The following is a 25,952-nucleotide window of genomic DNA, read 5'->3' as shown; positions in this document are numbered from 1 at the left end:
GGTCATGACTGGGTGTGTAGGGTGTAATTATGGATGTAAGGGCAGGGCAGGAGTTGGGGCTAATTAGGATGCTGTGTGCAATTTGCAGTTGTGATATTTGAAGCATGTGGGGGAGCTCAGGCCATCTTAAGCTTTTTAGGGATATACAATGATGGGATTTGTAGCTATTACTGGCTACGAATCTTGATATTTTGTTATAGGTGGCTTCTAGTTTGGTTAAGAGATTATTTTGGAGGTTAGTAAGTATGGGAGCAGCATACAGCAGGAATGGTAGAATAAATGTTTGAGCCAGTATAGGTCTAGATTTGTTAGGTATATATTTGTTGTTGCGGTATAGAAGACCTAGTTTTTGACTGGACATTTTGATACAGTTTAAGATATGTAGGTCGAATTTTAATTGGTTGTCTATAGTAACACCAAGCAAATTGATGTTTGAGTCGGCAGTGATAACTGTATTATCTAAGAATAAGATGGTGAAGTTGTCTTTAGCTGGACTGAGGTTTTTTGGAAGGAAAAGGAGAAGCTTGATCTTTTTGGGGATGAGAAGCAGGCTGTTTTCAGTTAGCCATTGTTCTTCTAGGTGCAGAGATTGCTGAGTGACAGTGTGGAGATTTTGTACATTGTCAGAGGTGTTAATAATTGTGGAATCGTCTGCGTACTGTATTAAGGTAGAGTGGGGTCAGGAGACATAGAGGTTATTTGTAAATATATTAAAAGGTAGGGGGCCCAGGATAGAACCCTGGGGAGCCCCGGTCTTAACAAGGCGGATGTTTGCCATCTGATGGACTGATATCTGTTTGAGAGGTAGCTGTTAAACCAGGAGGTAGTGGAGGCTGAGAGTTGTAGTTTGGAAACTTTGTTTAGGATGATGGGATGGGAAACAGTATTGGATAGGTCAAGGAATAGAGCTGATATGAGTTTATTATTATCTCTGGCTTGGCAATGTTGTGTGTGAAAGATAAGAGGGCAGTGGTAGTACTGTGTGAGGGTCGGAAACCGTGCTGTGTAGGTATAATTAGGTTTGCCTGTAAGAGGTGGTTTAGTATTTGTCTATGTATACAGTTTTCCAGTATCTTGGATAAGGGGAATAATATGGCAAGTAAATATAGGCCTGTAATTTGAGGGTTCTGTAGAATTTCCTCCCTTGTGGAGGGGTATTATGAAGACTTTTTTCCAGATGTCCGGTATTGTATTTTCTTGGATGGATCTATTGATAAGTATAGCTACAGAGTATGCTATGGATTCAGCTGCATGTTTGAAAAATAATGGAGGGAGTTTGTCAGCTGATGGGGAACAGGGTTTGAGTTTGTTAAGAAGTGATCTGATGAAGGAAGTTGCTACGAGTGCTAGGGAGAGCAATGGAAGAGATGAGGTGGGAGGTGGAGTCTTTATATCAAGAGTTTCTGGTTTAGTAAGCTTTTCTATTGTTTCGATGAAAAAGTTAAGTAGGCTTGCACTTTCATTAGAAGGTTTGTTAGGGAAGGGATTTGGTGAAGATGGGTTCCCTGGAGGTAGTAGTTTATTTATTGAGTGCCAGAATTTCTTTGGGTTGGAATGTGAGTTGCTCAGAGATTTTTGGTAAACTATTTTTTGTCTAGTAGGACCTGCTTTTTTGTTTGGTTGCGAAGCTGTTTATATAAGTTCAGGTGGAAAGTTGAGTTATTTTTTTCCATGCTCTCCAGGCACTGTCTCTCTTGTTCATATGTGAGCGAGTTGCCTGGTTTAGCCATGGTGCATAATTACATTTTAGCCTAATTTTTCTACCAGGAGCCAGGGTGTTAAGGGTTTCTAGGAATAAATTGTTGAAACTTTGGGCAGCCTCATTACAGAGTAATGTGTGTAGGAATGACCAGTTTACAGTGGATAGGGTTGTAGTTTTTAAGGTTACAAGACTCTCTGTATTGGTGGCTCTTGTTAAGATTCGGAGAGTGTCTTACTACTGAGGTAGGGAGGTGGTCACTAAGGGAGCTATGTTGGGTGGAAGGGTTATGATAGCACTGGGGGTTTCATACTAATATCCAGTCGAGCCTTTCAAGAATTTTTTTGTTGGTGCATGGGTGAGGTGATCAGCTGGGTAAAGCCATGAAGGTTTATAGAGTAGCTAGGGGTTGCAGTATTAACAAGGTTCCAGTCAATATTCACATCCCCAAGGATTATGGTTTCATAGGGAATGGATACAGAAATCCAAGAAAGAAACTGCTTGAGTATGGGAATGTTTTTACCTGTGGGGGGGGGGTGTAGATTGCTGCAATGACACATTTTTGTGTTGATTTAGGGTACAGGTTGATACAAGTATTTCAGCAGAGCTGAAATCAGGGATAGCTATTGACAGGGGGGAAGAGAGAGCTGGTCAGAGTAGAGTATAGCTACTCCTCTACCCTTTTTTTTACTTCTATCAAGTCTAACAATATTATAACCAGGGAAGAGAATTTTGCAGTTTGTAATATGAGGTTTTAGCCATGTCTCAGACAGAGCAAATATATCTGGGTTATATTGAGAAATCCAGGCATGAAGGAGGGTACTTTTATTGATAATGATTTGTATATTCATTGAAAAAAAAAAAAAGATTTTTGGAAGCTTGTGATCGTAATGAGTTGTTTGTGAGGCAGTTGGAAAGGGGGGCTGCTGTATAAGTATGGTTAGAGTGCTGTTGGCAAGGGCCTGGGTTGGGGTGAATATCACCAGATAAGAGTAGTATTGTGCTTTGAAGTATTTGTATGAAGAAATATTTGCAAAGGAACTGATGTTTTGTTTTGATGAGAGGTTGGGCATTTGGTATGTGCAGTACTTTGAACTTGTGAAATGATATAGTGGTATGATTAAAAAGAGAGGGGTCAATAGGGGTGGAGTAGTTATTTGTATGGTGGGTAGTGGGATAAGAGAGTGTGGGAGATGGGGTGATAAGCAGGTGAGGAGTATGGCAAATGGTTACAGCTGAGAAAAGAATTAGAAATAGGAGGGAGAGAAATAGAGTTTTGAAAGGTATAGCCATGATTTAGTTTCAGCTCAAAAATAATTAAAGGGTAACAATTTCTTTAAGGTTAGTAGAAGAAATCAGGAATTAACTGAAGGAGTTTTCTAAAGTAAGTGACCGAAAGAGTTAAAAGCAGATAAGCCTCAGGAGGGGTGGGGAGTAGGTGTTACAGTTAATGGTGATGTGGGGTATGAGTAGAGGAGGGGGATGTCTATTGGCTAGTGCAGAGACGGGGCAAAGCAGGTTTAGCTGGAAAGGAAATTATGTCAGGGGTGGGTAGGAGTGGCGGTCAAGTAGGGCAGTAGTGTGAGCGGGAGCGGAGTGAGCCCAAGCACAGTGTGGGCAGAGTGGGATGAGCCAGAAAAACTGGACCAGGCCATCTTCCAAGAAAACAATCTGGACAACTAAGCTCAGTCAATTCCAGGTCAGTATATTGCAATATCTTCCTAATAACTAGAAATCTTGTGCTGCTAATTTAGTGCAGTGTGGTGAAAAAGGACCACCACTTCTGTAGGGTAAAACAATATAAGTATAGGCTGCAGATACATAGGTAAACCTTTTCCAAGAGAAAGAAAGTAGTTTTAAGTATTTGACCTAGGATTACAATAGGAAGAGAAAAAAATGGAGGGGGTATCAGTAGTGTGTACACTTACAGTAAAACGCTATAGCAAAATGTCTTCAGTTTAGAGGACAGATTAAACACAACTCTAACATACACTAGTTTAGCTGAAAGCACTTTAGCGATCCACTGATGCAGGGTCTCACAGTGCAGGGCAACCAGACAGCCTTTGGTTTATTGGAGGTTGGCCAGGACACAGAATAAAACTTTTGCTAAGGGGAATGCAAGCACACTACTGGGGATTCCCATGAAGCAAGGGCAGAAAAGCTAAGTGAAAAAAGTTTAGAAAAGATTAGCAAAGTGCTGTTACATAGGTACATAATAATTATAATCAATTAGCTTGAAGGCCTCCTTTTTATTTTGGTCTTCAAATCTTAAAGGACTTGGTTCTTAACTCTGATAGGACATCTTTTTGGTCCTCGTCTCTGACAAAACTTTTTCTTGTGGTCCTCAATTTCAGATTTTGGGAGGAATTCAAATTGGAGCATTGCCAGAGCAGCAACTTACTTTAGTACAGCACAGAGGAACTGGATAGCTGTATGGCTGAATGTCAGGACACAAAGAGCTGTGGTGAGAGGTATAATGTCTGGAATTAGGGAGGTAAATAGTGACGTACCATAGGGGGTCTTTTCTTGGTCTGGTACACTTCAATGTGTTTGTCTCGCACATATCTGAGGAAATAGAGAAGGATCAACCTCTTTGCTGATGCTACAATGATAGGTACAAGTGGAATATGGGAGGAAGGGTCAGCAGATGATTTAGAAAGGATGAATGACCAGAAAGAAATATGTTAATTAAGGTTCGGACCAAAATACTGCAGCTGAGCAGCAACCACCCTGGAATGAAGTATCAGCTGGAAGTAAAGTAACTGATGACAATAGAGCAGGTAAAGGACCTGGGGAGTGGGGGTGTTGATCTCACCTGTTCTGAACCAAGTGAAAGGACAGTCACAGCAGCAAAGAAAATGCTAAGGCATATCCTCAGGGAATAGATTTCAGGAGCAAAAGGTCAATATTCCTCTCTATAAAGCCTCAAAAGACCACATCACGAGTACTGTGTGTATAGTTCTGGGGGGGGGGGGTGCTTACAAGAGAGGATCGTCAGACTGTTAGAAGAAATTCTGAGGAAAGCTACTAGAAGGACTTACAAGAATAAGGGGAAAAAGTACAACCGGAGGCTAAAGGAGGTAAAGCTCTTCTCACATGAAACCAGGAAAGACCAGTTCGGGCATGGTACTGGTGCACAAAATCATGCCAGGGAGAGCTGAAAGGCTTACCCTGAAGAGGAACAACAAATAGGAAAAGAGGACATAAGCAGCACATTATAGGGACTAACTACTCCCTGGATCTATCAAAGTACTTTCTCACAGACACAGCTGTGGACTCATGAAATGGATTGCCAGAATGGGTGTGAAAGAGGGAAACCACAGAGGAACTCAAGAGGGCTTGAAACAAGTGGAACAAGGTGAGGGGGAAGGTAGGGATAAAAGGGAGGCAAAGGTTAAGACACTTAAAGAGACACATAAGGCAGACATATTGTCTCCATCTGGCATCATAGAAATGTGATTTAATTTTATTCAAAGTCATACTATATGTGGGTGCGAGTATGATAGAATAAAACCAAGCCCAGTGCATTGCTCATTCAAACCTTGTTAATTTGTCAGATTTTTAAAGTTATTTATTTTTTAAAGGGACAATTATATATTTTTTAAAACAAACATTATAAAAATTCCACCAAGGTTAGCTTGTGATTGTACATTTTTGTAATACATTTAGTATCACAAGTCTATTTGTAAGTTTTACAATACACAGAATCCTTATGCCAGATATAAGAACATTTACACTAACGTGCAGTAGTAGACGCTTTCCAATATGAAATATAAAATAAAAGTCATGCAAGAAGTTCCCATGGAAGACAGAAAGTTATATATTATTTGGTTTCTAACTCAGCTGAGCAAAAATCTTTTTTCATTAAGATGCTCTTACATGTATTACAAAGTATATGTACTGTATAAATATAACTATGCTAAAAATGATCCTGTATCTGTAGTCACGGGCCTTGTTAATGTATATTTACAGTCACAGGCATCAGCATGTTGGTCTGCATTACTTAGCTGTACTTAAGCTGTTGTAACTACAGAGGTCACCCTAGCAATCTATAAATGTAAATGATGCCTGTCTCTACACCTGCTGCAGTATATAACGTGTGTAACCACCAGGTGCCTCGTAAAGTCAAAAATTGCTTTCTGTGCATGAAAGCAGCAGCCAACTTGATTTGTCACTAAGTATTTTTACCACACAGCCAAAATCTGTTGGCAGAGATAGGAATATCCTAACACTACGTAAATTTTGTTATTCAGGTGCTAGACAAGTCAAATTGGGTTTGCACCCACAAACATGTCTCATACTGTCAGGCATATGATCAGCTGTCAACTGCACAGTATAATGTTATGCAGCTAGCATTAAGCACCAGCTTACAAATATTAACTGATCAGTCCCCTCTCTGCCATCTTTACCTCATTATTTAGATTAATTTATGTGAAATCTGCAAGCTATTCTGTGAGTATATTGTCTAACTTCTGTGATGATTCTGTCACATAGCTACTGTGAAGCAGCTAGGCCCCAATGGTTAACTTAATTTTATCTGTTCTATGCGAATTGCATCGAACACTTTCATACGTACAAAACTTGCAGTTTACAATTCCTTGGGCTGCTTCACAGAACTCACAACATGTTTTTTGAAAAAAAAATTATATAAAATGAAAGCCTTTGCTGTCTGTCCTGCAACCTTGCTTGCCACAGGTATTCCATATGCAAATAGTTCCATAATATGTAACCAAAAGTTTAGTCCCTGATTATTTTTAATGCAGCTATATGCATAAACCTGGTTATAACATGTTCCTTTCTTTGCTCCATAATATAATTTACTAAGACTGATAAAAAATTGCTAGAGTGCTGCACATATTAAAAAAGGGATACAGCATACCAGAATGATATTGTCTTATTAGTTCTGCTACACTGTGACAAACTTTGCTCAAGAGATTCTAGAAAATAATTTTTCTTCTCTTGTACCAATGCCTGCATTTTTAGGGAAAGTGGATGAATAGAAGGCAAATCTATCTAGCTAAGTTTTCTTGTGGTGCTGGAATTGTTTCAGAAGCATTTTACTGTGTTTGTAAATTTTCCAGCCCAGTTCTTGTTGTATACTAAAAGTCAGTGACTCTTCTGTTGTCTGTTCCATATGCAAATTTGACCACAAATTTATCTCCTTTCCTGTTTCATTGCTGTTGTCAGTAAAAACAAAAATATCATTTGTGAAGTCACTCCTTTTAAAGTTATTTAAATGATTTTACAATTCCATTGTATTCCATAGATCCATAATATTGATCGCCCACCTAACCAACCTGTGCTGCTCTTAAGTTGCCTGCCCTTGCTGTAAATTATCTTTGGAAGCTCTTCCTAGTCACATCTCAGCTACTTATATAAATGAGCACAAGACGATCAAACTGGGGAGTTCCTCCCCTCAGCTGCTAAAGCTTGAGTTACCCCTTCTTTGTACCTTCCTACCTGCCTAGTGCACAGTGTAATACTTGGATGTATTAACCCCTTTTTTCATCTTACTTTTAAAATCTAGGACAAGACTACTATTCACTGAAGGGCTGTCTGTGTTCTTGTATCTTAACGTAATCATATACACCCTCTGATTCATTTATTTTACTTGTCTAAACACCTAGACTTTGGACAAGATGGAAGGCCAGCATGTTAGTTTCACTTCTGTTGCCACCTCTTAGCATTGGGTACTAAATGCCTTATGCTCACAGATAATTAACTTAGTCTCAACCTTAATAATTCTACCTGTGGGAGGTGCAAATACCTAATTAATCTGGAGGTTTCCTTCTCATCTAAAAACTTGCCCTGTAAGCTTCATATATCTCCACCACAATACATCACTAATCACTCCAAAATGTCTTGTGCTGAGGCTGTAAAAATCACTCCCAAAACCTCATAAAAATAAGAATACTTAATTTAAGTCTTAGTAAAAATCAGACCACATCACAGGCATACCTACTATAAAGAGTAACCCTGGATAAAAACAGCCCAAATCTACCACTCTGAAGCACAGCAGCAGCAGAAATGACTTGGTGATAGGTGGCTCTGTTGTCAGACTCACTGGCTCATCACTCACAAGGCCGGACAAGGAGAGAATTACACAGAACTGTCTTCTAGGGACCCTGATGGACATACAGAGAGACATGTCTGAACTTTACAAATGTAAGACAGTAGTCCTGAGTAAAATCCTTCCTTCACCAAGAATAATGCCTAGATACAAAGACAAGACTATCAGTTTTAGTAATTGGTTAAATATCTGGTGTCCTTCCAGTTGGATCCAATACGTGTCAGTATGGGATGAGGTGCAGTCATGCTTAGGTTCATAGGTTCATACTAGGCTATCTGCCCTAGGGCATTTATAAGCCTAGCCAGAATGTGTTTGGCTTTCGCCACCCATTTTAAATTTATTTTGCTATGCCCTTTTTCGAGGTTAGTATACTGTGCCTTTGTCTAACAGTGACACAGAAGTGATACCCGGGGTAAACCTACGATCTCCCATCCACTCATCAAGATTCCTCTTGAAGAGAGTCAATGAGGGACTCTGCCTAACCTGGACTGGGATTTTATTCCAGAGTGAAGGGATCCTCTGGGTTATGAATCTGTCCCTCCAGCATGTCCTATTTATTTCAGTGTTGAGGTTCAAGTCTCTCGAGCGAGTAGCTCGATGGGATTTGGATTTTCTGAGGTGCAGCATGTCCATTAATTCCGGGTTGGACATGGCTTTATACATCAGGCACAGATCGCCTCTGAACAGGCGGTATGCCACTGAGTAGAGCTGGAGTTTCTTTAACCGGGCAGCATATGGCATCTGTTTGAGCCCTTTGATCCTCTTGGTGAGGTACTTTTGGGGTCTTTCCAGTTGCTGCAGGTGTCTGGTAAGGTACATCCCAAAAGGGGAATTGTACTCAATTATGGGCCTGATGAGGGATGAGTAAAGAGGCACGATGACCTCCCCTGATCTAGATGTGAATCCCTTCATGATTAGGTGGGCTATATAAAATGTTTTTCTAACCACTTTGGCCACGTGGTTGTCAAATGAGAGATTGCTATCAACTTGGGTCCCTAATTACTTCTTCTGTACTTAATGGATTACCACCTATGTGGTAATTTGTGGGCACTTTGTTTTTGCCAAAGGGGATGACTATACACTTTTTGGCATTTAGCTTGAGGCCATGGCTCTGGCACCAGTTGTCTGTTTCTATGAGGCCCTTTTAGAGGATGCTTGTGTCAGCCGGAGAGTCGATTATGGTGCCCAGTTTGCAGTCATCTGCGAACTTGATCAGCCACAGTCCATCCGTGTTGGCCTGTACCTCTGAGAAATATATACCGAACAAGAGAGGTCCCAGGACTGAGCCTTGTGGGGCACCACTTGTAACTGGTTTGGAGTCTGACATGGCTCCAGCAATTCTAACCATGTGAGTTCTGTCCTTGAGCCAGTTTGCAATCCATCTAGTGACATAGGGGTTTATATTTAAGCTGGTGAGCTTATCTATAATGCCCGAGTGGGGTATTGTATTGAAGGCTTTTGTGAGGTCCAGGTAGGCTGTGTGGATCACCTTCCCCTCTTCAATGGCCTTGGTGACTGTTTCAAAGAAATCAACCAGGTTTAAGAGGCAGGATCTGCCCTAAACAAAGCTGAACCGGGTAGGATCCAGTGTCTGTAGGTCCCCAATATCTTTATTTATGAGGTCCATGATGATCCTTTCCATAGCTTTGCAGACCAAGCTAGTCAGGCTTATGGGGCAATAGTTTCCAGGATCCATTGAGGCACCACCTTTATGGAGAGGGACCACTGTTGCTGTACGCCACTCTTTGGGCACATATCCTGTAGTAAGGCTGAGATTGAACAGTAGTTTTATGTTTGGGTTTAGCTCTTCTTGGAGTTCATGTAGGACACAGCCCGGGACACCGTCTGGCCCCACTGATGCTGTGTTTTTTGCTTTGGAGAGGGCGGCTCTTACCTGAGCATCTGAGATGTCAGGGAGGCAGCACTCTGCTGGGATAGATATTTGCCCTTTTGGTGGGAGTTTGCGCTGAACCTGTCAGCTAGGATGTTGGCAATGTCTGTGGGTTCAGTGTATTTTTTGTCATTTTGGACTAATTCTGAGCATATCTGGGAATTACCACCCAGGTTCCTAACATAACTAAAGAAAGCCTTGTGATTATCCTTAGTGTCCTGTGAAATTTTTCTCTCGAAGCTGGCCTTAGACAATTTTATGAGTGCCCGTAGTTTTTTGCTGATACTGATCAGTGATGCCTTCCCTTTTTGGGATTTTGCTCTATCATTTAGTAGCTTTCTCCTTCTATTGTATAGTTTGTTTATGGCTGGGGTCCACCAGACAGGACGTCTGCCTTTGGAGGATTGGGTCTTGGTTTTATTTAGGATCGCATGATCCATGCATTCCTGAAGGTGTTCATAGAATGCGTTTATAAAGGATTCTGCAGTCTGGGCCGTATTTTCCAGAGGCCTGGGGGCTTTGAAGGATTCCACCTCGGTTTTGAGGAGTGTGAAATTTGTTTTAGAGAAGTTTTTCACTGTGGTTTTCTGGGCAGGGGGTGGGGTCGGGATGTGAATATCCAGTGAGATTAGTTTATGGTCTGATCTTACCAGTGAGGGATACACTTTTGGTCTGGAGCATAGAGTCCCCATGTTGTTGATGATCAGGTCCAGTATGTTTTCCCCTCTTGTGGGAGTGGTAACAAGTTGTTCCATAGCATTTGAGTTTATAAATTCTAGGAACCTTTGGGCTAGGGTGTTGGAGCTAGAGTAATGCTCCCAGTCTATGTTTGGGTAGTTGAAGTCGCCCAATATAATGGTGTTTGGAGAGACCTTCATATTTTCCAGTGTTCTCAGGAAGGCCGAGCGGGGTTCCTGGGATTGGGAGGGTGGTCTGCAGCAGGCTATAAACTGGAAAGCAGTTTTACCCACTGTTAGTTGCACATGGATAGTCTCTGATGCTTCGTGCTTTGCCACCAACCTGGAGGTGTGGGTATCTTTGATGAATATCGATACTCCCCCTCCTTTTGTGGTTCGGTCCAAGTTTTGGGGCCAAAAAGCATGGTATGAGGTATAACCTGGTAGTGCTGGGGTGCTCTCGGGAGGCCTGAACCAGGTTTCTGTTACTGCACAGATATCGATGTTCTCCATTCTAAGGAGAGTTTCGAGTGCGTGCATCTTGAGGTTTAGACTTCTGGCATTGAGTAGCATTACTCTTAGTTTCTTATCCCTTGTGATACCTATGGAGGTGGGTTTGTCTTTTGAGCCTTGCCTAAAAAAGGCATTATGGGGGTAGCAAGAGCCTTTGCCAATATCTGAAAGCCCAGGGGTGACAGGTGCAAGCCATCCCTAGCAAAGCAATGTGGCTTGTCGAGCATATCATCCCAAGCTGACAGGCACTGGATCCCCTTTGAATGACACCAGTACTTAAGCCAATTGTTGAAATTGATCATCTTGTCTTCATATTGTGGGATCATTCTTGGTGAGGGTAAGATGCTACTCAAGGTCAGGGTCATACCGGCCTGGGCTACATGCTCAGAGAGCTCCTCTATGTCTCTTTTCATGTAGTCCAGGGAGGTGCATCTCAGGTCATTCACACCAGCATGGACAATGACTGAGTCATATTTGTACTTGCCTTGGAGTGACCTGAGTGCTTGTGTTATGTGGCGGATCCTAGCGCCCCGACAGGCTGCTCGCCATGACCCTCTCCTTGTTCAGCCTGGTGAGCGGGACGTCAGTGTGCCTGACGATAGAGTCACCTATTACAAGTGTATCAGGTGTGTTGTTTAGTCTTAAGAGCTGTGACTGTTCGGCACACTGGCTTTGTGAGATATGTGTTGCACGTGTTTTGTTTTGGGGTAGTGGCTGCTTGGGTGTCTGCTTTGGAGGTCTCTGCTGCTTAGGCAGATCTTTATTTAGAGCCTCCGAGTATGTTTTTGTGTGATTATGTGTTTGGTTTGCTGTCGTGGTAGGTCTATGTGAGACTGGAATTGTAGTGAGTGTGGTTTCCTTCGCCTCCTGACTGGTTATGCCAGTACTGAGTTGAGAGAGCTTAGCCTCCAGTTTGGCTATATGGTTGCATCTCTCACATGGGTTGGAATTTGTTGGGAGGAGGAGAGGGTTGTCTGTGTACATGAGGCAGTTGTAACATTGCCTCAAGATTCCCAGATTCACCAGCTGGACCAGAGAGGAGATTGACAACTGACCTTTGGACATGCTAGAATAATATGCTTTGTTAAAGATGACTGCATGTCTCATTTCAAGGCTTTCTCATACTAACAAAATCCTTTGCTGACCCCATTGTGCCTTTTTTTAGTTAGAGTCCAAATGATGGACATTCCAGCATAACTAACATATTAATCTCAAAATCAGATCACATTAAGGTGGCTTTCCTCACTGTCAGATATCTAAACAATAAATTGCCCAATGTTGATGGACTCCTGCATTTGGAAAGCATCCATGCCTGTGTAGTTCTTGAAACTTGGTTCACCTGTAAATAAAGCACTCCATTTATACCAGAGTTTTGCATCTTTCATGTCTTCAGACTGAAGGGAACTGTGGTGGAGTCTCCATATTGTCAAGGAACATATTATTTCAAAGCAGATCTCTAGGGACCCATAAAATAAACTCATTGAACTACATATAACTCTAGACAGGATTCATTATCAATAGCTTGCTATACAACACCTTTGTAAGATTTTTTGGTGTTCAAAATAAACACCCTTTGACAGAAACTCCATTATTTTGGGTGACTTTACCATGCAATATACTGGGACACCTATACCTCTAATGTAGGATATACCCAAAATTTCTAGACTTAATAAACAAAAACTTACATTCCTGGCCTAAGTCTTACAAATATGGTTGCCTCTTGCACTATTCTTCTGATATTTCCTTCTCCAGTGAAGATCATGAACTTGCAACCTTCTTCTTTGTACTCTAAAAACCCCTGCATCCCTCCTTCATCCCTAGTTTATCACCTACGTCTCTAATGGACACAGGCAGCCTCTAAATGGTTCATCTCCCAGGCCTCTGCTTGTAAATGTTTCACCTCCCAAGCCCCTGCTTACACTTATCATGGGTAACAGAACTTTTCAGAGATTTGGAATGCATGGCTAGGCTTAAAAAGGTCCTAGTGGTTGTTAGCCTAGTACACACCTATGAATCAACAATCCCAATGGAATTTAAAGTCTATAAATGTGCCTCTCTCAACCTTCCATATGACGAAATATCAAACTCACTTTTGACCTCACCACTTCTGATCTTTCACTAAGGAATTCTACAGTCATTCATAAAAATGCAGAGAGAGAGTAGTCCCTGCCAGAACCATGCCTCATAGGAAATTCAAAAGTAAACCACCCTGGTAGTCCGCTACCACAAATAAACTACTACAAAAGAAACCTCTTAAATTATATAGCACATCCAAAACCCTCAAAGAAAATATCAAAACAATATAAAAAAAACTGAAAACCACTATCCGGTCCTCAAAGGGAGTCCTTGGATATAGGATGATTTCTGAAGCCAAAGATAATTGTAAATATTTCTTTAGCTATACATAACTAAACGTGCAATACAGGAGGTCAGATGGAAATTTGTGGCATAAATAATGTCAATTATTACTCAAAATACCACAAGAAGAGTCCATTAGATGTGAAACTAATGCTCAAAACAACCAAACATAAACACTTTCTGCAAAACAAAGCAATTTATTATAAATACAACTGGTTATGGACTTTCATCCTTTGTAGGTATAGACTTCATCAGAACCAGGGTTTTGAGTGGTCTTTCTTTAGCTATGTTACAAAACTAAGAAACAATACTCCACATTGCTCTGAATGTATTCAAAATGATGCCCCCTATTCTGACCCAACAGATATTGCCAACCTCCTTGCAAACAAATTCCATGCCAACTTTATCTTCAAAACTTCTATCTGAAGCCCTGAAATATCTGAATCCCTTTTCTTTTCTTTTCCAGTTATCTCAGAATAATCTATTGAACATATTAACCAAGACCAAAATGCTTCTTCCATGGAACAAAAGACCTTGTTGCTTAGTTAATAGTCTCAAACCTGCCTTTGCAGATCCACTCCCTAAACTGTTTAACCTAAGTTTAGTTACTGGTTTTATCCCTGAGGAGTGCACATTGCAGTTGTGATGCCCATTGATACGGGTAGCCTTATAAACTGACTCAGGTAAATACAGATGTTATCAGTCTTACAACCCTCATCTGGAAAGACATGGGACTTATTATAACTAATCTCAGTAATCAAGATTATCAAGAATCGTATTCAACTTGAACTCCAGTAGTCTGGCTTTGAGAAGAATAGATCCTATCTACTGAATCTGGTAAACTTCTTCTAAAGGGTTAAGGAGTCTGTAAAGAGAGGCCATGACATATCCATGGCATATCTTGACTTTGCCAAGGCTTTCAACACCACTCCCCATGCTAGCATCATACAGAAGCTAAATGTATTGAAACATGACCCATATATGGTAATATAGATAGCAAACTGGTTGAAATACAGACCTCGCATGGTGCAAGTTTCAGGAGGCTCATCAGAATGTATGAAAGTGAGCAATGCTCTCCCTCTTGGATCAGTCCTGTGACTTTTCCTTTTTTGGTGTTCACTTCTTAGATTTCCAAGCAAAGAGCCAAGATCTCCTGCAGACAATTACAAACTGTTGAATATTTTTAAGTTACCCTCTGACACACAAACCCTCCTACTATGAACGCTCCCTGATGAACTCATGATTCACTAAAAATGGGCTCAAACTAAATGCTAGAAAGTGTAGTATTGCCACTTTTGGCAGACAACCCTTTCCTTCATTATACTACATAGACAACATACAATTCATCATCATTATCCACCCCCTTTTTCCCATTTTTTTTCTACATGTCGTTGGGGTATTATGTCAATTGTCACCATCTCTCCTGATTCAGAGCTACTGTCCTATCTTCTTTGACAGTTATAAATGACTGTCACAGGTCTTCTCTCACAAAATCCATCCATCCATCCATCCATCTCTCTGCTGGATGTCCTCATTTCATTTTGCGTTCTTCCTATCTGTCCCAAATCTATCTGTCCCAAATATTCTTCACCAAATTGTCTTCTGCTTTACCACAAATGAGCCCAGACCAGCATAGTCTGTTCTCTTTGACCTTCTCTGCAATTGGAGCTATTTGGTCTTTTGCTTTGATGTCATAATTTCTTTGGCGCTCCCACAATAAAAATCCTACCACCCATCTCAGACATGTCATCTCCATCACCTCTAGCTTCATCACCTGGTCTGCCTTCACTGCCAGTTTTCTGTACCATACAGTAGTAATGACCACACCTCTGTTTGTGCAACTTACGTTTAAGCTTCTTTGCCATTTTTCTTTTACACACTACCCGACTCTGTGCCAGTTGGCTGCAGCCCCTCTGAGCCTAGCATTGATCTTCTCATTCAGTCTTCTCCTCAACCAAATCTCCCAGATAAATGAAGCTGTTAACCCATTTCACTATTGTCCCTTCTATCTCATTTCTTGGCTTCTTCTGATTTCCCCATTTGCAGCCATTACAACTATCTTATCTGTTCTCAGTTTCATCCCATGTGCCTTCAGTTTTGCATTCCATTCCATTACCCTTTAATGAAGTTCTTGCTCAGAGTCTGCCTGTAATGCCACTTTGTCTGCATACAGCAATTTTGTTGATCTATCCCCTCCAATCTGTTTTCTAATGTAGTCCATCACCAGTATGAACACCAGTGGACTCAGAACTGAATCCTCGTGCACATCCACTCCCACTGGAAACCTCTCTGTGAAACCAAACAGTGTTCGTACTTGAGTCATTAAGTCCTTGTACATAGCCTGCACTAATTCAACCAATGTTTCTGGACATCAAACCAGTTCCGGACTGCCCAAATCAGCTTTTTTGAGAAATTGTCACATGCTTTCTCCAGTTCTACCACTACCCAGTTGGACTCTTTCCTCATCTCTAGCTTCTTCTCAACTATCTGTCTCACTGCAAACACTGGGTCAGTTTTGCTACAGTCTGATCTGAGCACAACTGTGCCAATGTTTGCAGTGGGACAGATAGTTGAGAAGAAGTTAGAGATGAGGAAAGAGTCAAACTGGGTATTCCCAGACTTGGAGAAAGGATATGACAGGATCCCAAGACAGCTATAAATTGAAAATATAGCCAGGGACCAAGGAACTTGGATTTATAATTTCCTCTCTTTTGACTATCACATGACAATGGTTTCCAGAAAATCATTTTTTAATGCAGACAATTGCAAAGGCAATATCTTATAAAGATCTTAAAGGTTTCTAACCAAAATTTCACAATTCAAACATCCATAAACTATCAAGAGAAGCTGTTAGCTCCAACCCCTTATTCAGCATCTTATATGCTTTTAAGGGTAGATCTCTGTCTTGCTTACAGGACCATAAGAGACCCTGTATTTGTGCAAGTCCAATGGGTCTGCCTATTCTAGGACCAGGTATCCAAATCTTCACCAATAGATAAATAAAACCATGTGGATGGAGAGGATTAGAATTATTTTCCTCCCAAACCAGTAGAGTAGACTCCATTTGCATGCTAAATGGTATGACTTACTATCTTCGTTTAAATACTACCTGGATGACTGGATAAGTATTCACAAATATACTCTGGGATTGACTGGTATGGTTCTCCTAGGGAAAGGATATGTAGTCTGAAGGAAGATACTGTCAGGGCATAAATGGTCATAAGAGTAAATGGCCTTTCCATATCTATAACATCTAGGAAATATTTTGTAGCACGTTTTTAACACTTTGTTGTAGTTATACTTCTGCTAACCTGCCCTGCAAATGTGAGCATGTTAGGGCAGAAATATTAGTAGAATTAGTGCAGGCTATGTCCTAAGAATCAATGACACAAATACAAAGTTCCAGCTACCTGAGTAGGTTATTTGAATGCATTGACCTGTTCAGTGGAACCTCTTATTGGGGCAGTTACTGAAAATGCTCTGCTAATGGAGGAAAACTGTTTAGAGCATAGACTTGGTTTTCTGAAAGCTTAGTTACAGTCCTTTATGGGTAAACCAAATGAACTGGAGATTCAGTTTACTAGACTGCTTGCTTTCTACAGCTACATGAGTCTTACCGACACAAACATAATCCTTGTTCACCTGCATATAGCAATAAACTTGCATCAGAAAGAAAGACTGATGAGGTGTTTATGAACATAATGAAAGCAATGGCCCCACCTTACACCCTTGGGGAACTCGAGATGATTGAGAAAGACTGGGATACAACTTCAACCAATTTTAACCCTGAATTTTTGATTTGCATGGTAGTTTTCAGCATCTGAGTCTGTGCGTTGAGACTATAGTTCATTAAGTTGTCCTTTCTGAGAAACTGAATCGAAAGCTTTTTTTTTTTTAAATCAACAAAACAGTACTTCATTTTGGGACTGGAGTTTGTGGAAGTCAAAATTCTCATAAACAGCAAAACCTCTTGTGTGGTTCCAAAGAGTGAAGTCAAATTCATGCTTCCAAAATGCAAAACTTTAAATCCAGATAATTTGAACAGCTGAGGTTTTGCTGTTTTATGAGTGTTTCATTTTACCTCTTTGTTTGCTGGTATGAAGTCAAAATTCTACTTGTTAAGGAAAGCACAGTGGTGGTAGTCCATGCTATCTTTCTGACAGAAAATCACACCTTTCAAGATAGTACTTACGTTGAGAGGAAATAGTTTTGTCTAGGACTAGAAAAGTGAAAAAAAAGTTTAAAGATTGGACTGCAGTATTGAAGTAACAGTTTGGAATCACCTTTAAACCTGAATGTGATGGTTAAATGCTTCTATAGCTAAGAAAATGCATTGAATTGTAAGAAAATATTACTAATATGACAATCTGCAGTGCTGACACAACTTATATGCCTTAAAATCTAGAATAAAGATCATCTGACTCTGGCTGTCCAAAGTTGAAAATAGTAAAAAATGTATTACATTCCCTTAGACTCATTATTTGAAAGAAAGAAAAGAAATCTACTAAAAATCATACTGCATGCATTTCCCTAATTTTTCCTTAAAGTAGCTGGTGGGGGTTTGAGTTTCAGCCTAAATTTGGAAATTTTATAGGTAGGTTCATAGGTAGGTACTAGGCTGTTGGCCCTGGGGCCTATACAAGTCCAGCCAAAAAGGTACCCTGGCTTTTGCCACCCAAGAAAATTATTTTCCTGTGCCACTGTCGAGCAGAGCCACAGAGGTGGGGTGAATTTCCTATTTCCCATCCAATCATCAAGATTTTTCTTGAAGAGTGCTAATGAGGAGCTTTGTTTGATAGAGATAGGTAGTTTATTCCAGAGTATAGGAAGTCTCTGGGACAGGAATCTATCCCTCCGGCATGTTCTGTTTATTGTGGTGACAAGGTTTAGGTCCGTAGAGCGTGTAGCTCGGAGGGATTGGGATTTCTTTAAGTGGAGCATGTCCAACAGCTCTGGGTTTGACATAGCTTTGTATGTTAGGCAGAGATCACCTCTGAGTAGGCAATATGCGACGGACTAAAGCTAGAGTTTTTTGAGATGGTCTGCATAGGGCATCTGTTTGAGGCCGGTAATCCTCTTTGTGAGGTATTTCTGCGGCCTTTCCAGTTATTGTAGATGTCTTGTGAGGTACATACCAAAAGGGGCTTTGTACTCTATAATAGGTCTAATGAGTGATGAGTAGAGGGGAACAATGACCTCTTTTTTTCTGGATGAGAAACCTTTTGTGATGAGGTGTGCCACGTAGAAGGATTTCCTGACTACTGTGGCAATGTGATTATCAAAGGAGAGACTACTGTCCACCTGTGTCCCAAGGCCTCTTATCACACTTTCGGTGTTAAGTATACTACCGCCTATGTTGTAGTTCATGGGTACAGAGTTTTTACCAAAGGGGATGACAATGCACTTTTTGGCATTGAGCTTGAGGCCATGGCTTTGACAACAGGCATCTGTCTCAGTGAGGCCCTTTTGTAGGATGTCCACATCATTAGGAGTTTCGATTATGGCTCCTAGTTTGCAGTCGTCTGCGAACTTCATTAGCCAAAGACCTTCTGTGTTAGCCTGTACTTCAGAGAAGTAGATACCAAACAGGAGAGAACCCAGGACTGAACCCTGTGGTACTCCACTTGTCACTGGTCTCAAGTCAGATTTGGAGTCTGCTACTTTCACAGTATGGTTTCTGTCAGTGAGCCAGTTGGCAACCCATCTTGTGACATAGGGATTTATACCTAGTTTGGTGAGTTTATCTATAATTCCAGAGTGAGGGATGGTGTCGAAAGCCTTGGCAAGATCTAGATAGGCTGTGTGAACCACCTTACCCTCGTCTAAGGCTTTAGTGATTGCTTCAAAGAAGTCTATCAAGTTTAGGAGACATGATCTGCCTTTTACAAACCCGAACTGGGTGGGGTCCAGAGTTTGGAGATTACCAATGTCTTTGTTTATAAGTTCCATGATGATACGTTCCATGGCCTTGCAGACCAGGCGGTAGTTCCTGGGGTCCATGGTGGCTCCCCCCTTGTGGAGTGGGATAACTGTTACTGTGCGATATTCAGCAGGCACAAAGCCTGAGGTGAGGCTATGATTGAACATGGTACTTAGGTGGGGTGCCAGTTCGTTCTGTAGTTCGTGTAGAACGCAGCCTGGGATGTTGTCTGGTCCCATGGATGCTGTGTTCTTAGCTTTGAAGAGTGTGGTTTTTACCTGTGCAGCCGAGATTACAGGAACTTTGCATTTTTCCTGTATAGAGATGGGCTCTTAAGGGGGTGAGAGGGGGGTAAAGTTAGCACTGAAGCTATCTGCCAGGATGTTGGCAATATCATTTGGGTCTGTATATTTAGTGCCATTGTGCTGTAACTCAGAGCAGATCTGAGTGTTGCCATTGAGATTCTTGACATAGCTATAGAATGCTTTGTGGTTGTCTTTAGAATCAGTGGAGATTTTGTTTTTGTAACTAGCTTTGGAGGATTTTATCAGGGATCGCAGCTTCTTACTGAGGCTGAGCAGGGAGCGCCTCCACTCGTGGGATTTTACTCTCTTTTGCAACAGTTTCTTCCTTCTGTTGTACAGTTTGTTTATGGCAGGGGATCACCAGATTGGCTTCCTTTTTTTGGAGGATAGCGCCTTGGTTCTGTTTGGGATATCACGATCCATGCACTCATGTAAGTGCTTATAAAGTGCAATTGTGTAGGATTCATTAGTCGTAACTGTATTGTCCATCTGCATGGGTGTCATGAAGTTCACCACTTCTATCTTAAGAAGCATGAAGTTGGCTTTGGAGAAATTTTTTACCATGGTTTCCTTAATGGGGGGTGGGGGCAGGTTGTGGATATCTAGGGTAATTAGCTTATGGTCGGATCGGACCAATGAGGCGTTGACTTCGGGTGTGGAACACTGGTCACTCATGTTGGTAATGACTAGATCTAGGATACTGTTGCCCCTGGTGGGGATGTGGATAAGTTGATCCAGGGCATTGGAGTTTATGAATTCCAGAAAGCGATGAGCGAGGGAGTTGGTACATGAGTAGTTTTCCCAGTTAATGGTGGGGTAGTTGAAATCGCCTATTATTAGGGTGTTTAGTTGAACCCTAATATTTTCCAGTACAGCAAGAAAAGAGGAGTGGGAATCCTGGGGCATGGTGGGTGATCTGTAGCAAGCTACAATTTGGATTGCAGTTTTGCCCAGAGTTAGTTGCACTTGGATAACCTCTGCTGCATTATGCTGAGCAACTAGCCTGGAGGTGTGGATATCCTTAATGAATATGGACACACCTCCGCCTTTAGTGTTCCCGTCCAGGTTACATGGCCAAAAAGTGTGGTATGAGTTATAGCCTGGTAGTGCAGGGGTGCTCTCTGGAACCTTGAATCAGGTCTCAGTCAGTGCACAGATATCAATGTTCTCCATTTTAAGGAGTGCCTTGAGTGAGTGCATTTTGAGATTTAGACTTCTAGCATTGAGTAGCATCACCTTCAGTTTTTGCTTGTCTGTTCCTGTTATGGTGGTGAATTTGTCATTTGACCCTTGCCTAAAAAAGGCACTATAGGAGCGGCAAGAACCTTAGCCAGTATCCGAAATCTCAGGGGTGACAGGTTCAGGCCATCTCCGGCAAAGCATCGTGGTCTGTCGACCATGTCATCCCAGGCAGACAGATACTGGATCCCTTTAGAATGGCATCAGAAGCTTAGCCAATTGCTGAAGTCAATCATTTTGTCCTTGTACTGCGGCATCATTCTGGGTAATAGCAGAATGCTACTCAGGGCTAGGGTCATACCTGCCTGGGCTACAAGATCGGAGAGCTCTTCCATGTCTCTTTTCATGTAGTCTAGGGAGGTACATCTCAGGTCATTCACACCAACATGGACAATGACAGAGTCATATTTGTACTTGTTGTGGAGTGACCTGAGTGCATGGGTTACGTGGCTGAGCCTGGCACCCGACAGGCAGCTGACAGTAACCTTCTCCTTGTTTAGCCTGGTGAGTGGGACATCAGTGTGCCTGACTATAGAGTCACCTATGACTAGTGTGTTGGGTATTTTGTTTTGCCTTATTGGCTGTGGTTGAGTGGCACACTGAGTCTGTGGGCTATGTGTCATTTGGGTTGTGTTGGGGAGTGGAGGTTGCTTGCATTTTTGCTTTGGAGGTCTCTGTTGCTTGAGCAGATTATTATTAAGAGCCTCCGCAAATGTTTTTTGTGTTTCTCTGTGTGGATTTTGGTGGTGTAGATTTAGTGAGACTATGTGATGAGTGTGGTGCAAGTGTTTACCTTCTCCTCTTGACTGTCAAGTTCAGTCTTGATTGGAGAGAGCTTTACCTCCAGTTTGGCTAGATAAGTACATCTCTCACAGGTTGTAGTGTTGGGTGGTAGGAGGAGAGGGTTGTCTGTGTACATGAGGCAATTTCTACATTGCCCCAAGATGCCCAGATTCATCAGATAGACAGGAGAGAACACTGGGAGCTGACCCTTGGACATGCCTGAATAAAAAAACTATTGTCCTCTAGATAAGTGAGGAAAGTGAGTACAATAGCTGTTTTTCTCTAAGCAAGTGAGGAAAGTAAGTACCAAAACTGTTCTCCTCTAGGTAATGAGGAAGGTTGAGTGCTGTAGTAATTAGTAGGTTATTTAGTGCTTACAAGTTCTGAACAAGTGCTGATCACAAATAAGCAAATTCAAGAGCTAAAACTAAGTATCTGTATCTGGACTAAACTAGTTACAGGAAAGGGGGGAAACAAGTGCAAATGTGGGCTAGATGGAAAAACTTCCCAAACGGCCAATAACTACAATTTCTGGGCCAGAACAACTCCTTATGTGGTAGATAGGTTACCTAGTGCTTACCACTCCCACGGATAAGCTAAAAGGCTTCCCTCCAACACAGAAAGCTTGGGGGGGCTCATAAGCTTACATACAGTCCTGGATACAGCAAATCTGAATCTGGACTACATTAGTTACGGGAAAGGTATTTTTTTATATACACACACACACACATATATATATATATATATATATATATATATATATATATATATATATATATATATATATAAAACACTTGAGTATGTAACAATGTTAGACCAAACAGTTAAAAATGCAATTAAATTAAAAATCACTAAAAAGTGCAGAGGGAGTCTATTAGATAGAATGAGGTAAAGAGATGGGACTGGGGGGAGTGTCCCAGATCAAATCTACAGTGGGGGCAGGCAACTGCAAAAGCCTCCAAATTTAAACAACAACACAGGAATAGGGAGGGTGGGTATGAGAAAACCAACACCTTCAGCAGTGATCTGAAAAACTATACAGTATAGCAAAAATAACAGTGCACAACTCTGAAGTCAGCCAGCAATGATATAAAATTAGTCAAACAACAATTACCAGTACACAACTCTGAAGTGCCAGAAAAATATACTCAGCTCTGTATATCTCCAGAAAGTTTGAAGAGCACTCTGTATTTTGAGCAACAACAACAACATATTTCCTCATGAAATAAATATTTAGCTCCAAAATTATGTTTGATTCTGCCACCCAGATTGTTAATTTCATGCTGGAACATTTTAAGATTGTTCTGTGATGATACTTGTTTTTGGATATGGCAATCTACATCTTCCTTTTTGGCTAACTTTTTACAGTGGTTCCTGAAAAACTATGCTAGGGCCATAATGAAGGATCATTATGTGATAAAAGTTCTATGCCTTGTCTTACATAGCAATGACCTGGGAAAATTAATTTCAAATGTAATCCAAGGAGTAGGAGTGTAATGGATACTCCTAAATCTTGGAAGACAGAATTTCTCCTTATGTGGAAGAGTATTAATAGGGTCACGCAATGTAGGACTGAAGTAGACGTTACATGATTTAAAAAAGGGCTGTTGTGTAAGCCCTAATTCATCACAGATGATTGTGTGGGCCACTGATTCAGTGAACTCAATGTATCCTTTCTCTGAAATGCACCATGTTTGGAGGTGACTGCATTTAAGAGGGGGCACAAGGGGTGTCTTCTGAACAGGAGACGACAGGTAGGGAAAAAACCCTACAGAAAAAAATATATAAACTTTTTTTTAGTATGTAGAATTGTCCTTTCAGTTAATCTTTCAGTGTTACAAATCCAACAGCTGCTTTTTTTTTTTTTTTTTTTTTTTTTTTTTTTTTTTTTACATAGGGTTGCCACCTTTTCAAATGGCCAAAGTGGGACATTTTCGGTACAGACATCAGATTTTACAGGCCGACACATACCCACGGTCAGTACAAAGGATAGAACTTAACTTTTTTTGCCTAAATAAAAGCTTATTCTTGTAGCATTTTAGTTGCTTATTCTGTTTCTTATAACATTTAGGCATTTTAGATACAGAATAACTGTTTTATGCAACTACTACATAAAATATAGGAAATAATTTTGTCCTAAAATCTCAGGACATTTTCCATTTTTTAAATTTTTTTGTCAGGATACAACTACCCAAAGAGGGACTGTCCCTCGCAAAGTGAGACAGGTGGTAACTTTAGTTTTACAAGAACAACCTACATTCCATTACAGTCATATTATGATAACATGCTTGACTATTTTCCAACTACTACTTCAGGTAGCAGTGAAATCTGTTGTTGTACATGAATAATCAAGTTGTGAAGACAGTGCTAGTGGATTACATCTTCTGTCAGAATTATACAGGGAAAGTAAACAGTGATTACTGAGTAAGGTCTCATCAATAAAGGGCATAGCAATCCTTCCTGGGACATCTGTCAGAACTTAATGCAGAATACAGTGCTATCCAGGCTAGATATCAAGTCTGGAAGGGCTGAACATTAGTTTTATAGAGAAAAGATTTCACATGATAGTTTGCAATGTAGTACTTAAATTACTATTAAAATAAGGGTTGAAACTACCCATTACAATGAAATAATGCTTAGTGAGAAAAGTGAACACTAGTGTTTTGCATACTCCATTTGGTGTGGTTAGAGGGGGATATAAACATTTCCTGTTAGAAGTTTGAGTTTTCCCCTATTAGGCATTCACAAAGAAGCCACTTATGTGTGGTATCCAAAATGTTGTCTGAGGAAGATGACCAGGGAATGTTTGGGGAACTAGTAATGACTCTTACCCAATCCTGTTTCCAACCTTTTGACTTTGGAAAACTTAATAGTCTTTCCACAGTTAACCGTGAATGACATTATCAGGCTTAAGTCATGACACCATCAGTTTTACTACTGCAGACTTACACGAATGAAGACACATTTGACGCTGAGGCAGCATACTACTGATCCTACCACCGCTTACTACTGTAATTAGGTAACCAGTTTGGTTGTTAAAAGCAGTAAAGAAGGTCTTCGGTTAGGTTCACTGTAACTAGGTAATACTAATGTCATAAGACAATTGAGAGAGACAGTAAGGAATTGGTTACTTAAACTAGTCTGCGAATATAACAGACAGTGCAATACACTGTGTGGGGTTTAAACAAATATTTTGGGAGGGTGAACAGGTATTTATATCAATAATACTAACTACAAAGGTAGTATTACACTAAGTTGTGTTGTTGTGGAGAGGACAGAGTTAGGATCCTCCCTCCTACGCCAAAGGCAGTTAGCCTCCATGTCTAAGGTTAACCGGGGAACTAAGCAGCTGCCTAGGACTTCATTTAGCTAGAAAGCACTTTTCTTACCTTTACTTATTTATTCATTTAATGTAAGGAAATGAAGAAATACAGCAGCAACAGCAGCATTTCTTTACCTTAAAATAAATAAACAGCCCACTGCACTCTTCAATACAGCCACAACTGTACCCTATGAGAAAGGTGCTTTACACCTGACTAGTCGTCAGGCTTTTTGTTCCCTGCTCTCTCACAAGCTGTGGGACTCATGAGATGGAAACAAGCAGAAAGCCTACAAATATTAAACTGTAAAGTGGAGCAGATGGTTATCTGGAAAATAAATGTTTCAGCTGACAATACAAGGTAATTTTTTTCTTTGTTAAATCATGGCAGGCAACCACATATGGGCTTCAGTACTTTGTTGTGGCTGAGTTCTCAGTTGTGGTCCATTTTGCATAATGTCTACATGCTCACCCTGCCTTTATGTAGGTGTATCCAGGTGCTGTGTTTTTTTCTAACAGCCTAAAGACATGCAGTGGGTGAAATGGCATTCCTCCAATTTGCCTATGCTAAACATGCAGTGTGTGTGTGTGTGTGTGTGTGTGTGTGTGTGTGTGTGTGTGTGTGTGTGTGTGTGTGTGTGTGTGTACACACACACACACACACACACACACACACACACACACACACACACACACACACAATATTGAGGGGTGGTATTTACATAACTCTTTTGGGTTGCAGTTAAAATATGAACAGTTAACAAGACATCTTTCAAAAATAATTCATAAATGTATCATAGAACATCTAAACTGTCAGACCTTCTGGGGATCCAACAGCCCCCACACCTCAGGCTGTAAAAGTGGATTTTGACACAAGCTTTGTGGGGCCTCTGCCCTGGACCCCACTTAGATTAAAATAGTCACTGTGCAGAATATCACTATAGCCTGTGGGGAGGTGCAATAGGCACCATGGTCACTATTTCTTTACCTTTTCTGTCAGTCAAACTAAAAATATCAGTGATTCGTAATTAAAAAGATCCGTGGTCTCAAAATGTTTTTGTTATCAGGAGAAACTGTCAGCACTTTCTCTGTACTCAGTCTCCTACAGACTCCATGGAGATCTGTGCCTAACTTTTCAAGCCATGAAAGATCTGACCATATTTTACTTCCTATTCCTT

The sequence above is a fragment of the Protopterus annectens genome, chromosome 8.part1, assembly GCF_019279795.1.
Source record: "Protopterus annectens isolate FY-2018-M chromosome 8.part1, PAN1.0, whole genome shotgun sequence".
Lineage (NCBI taxonomy): Eukaryota > Metazoa > Chordata > Ceratodontiformes > Protopteridae > Protopterus > Protopterus annectens.
This window is presented reverse-complemented; position numbering follows the sequence as displayed.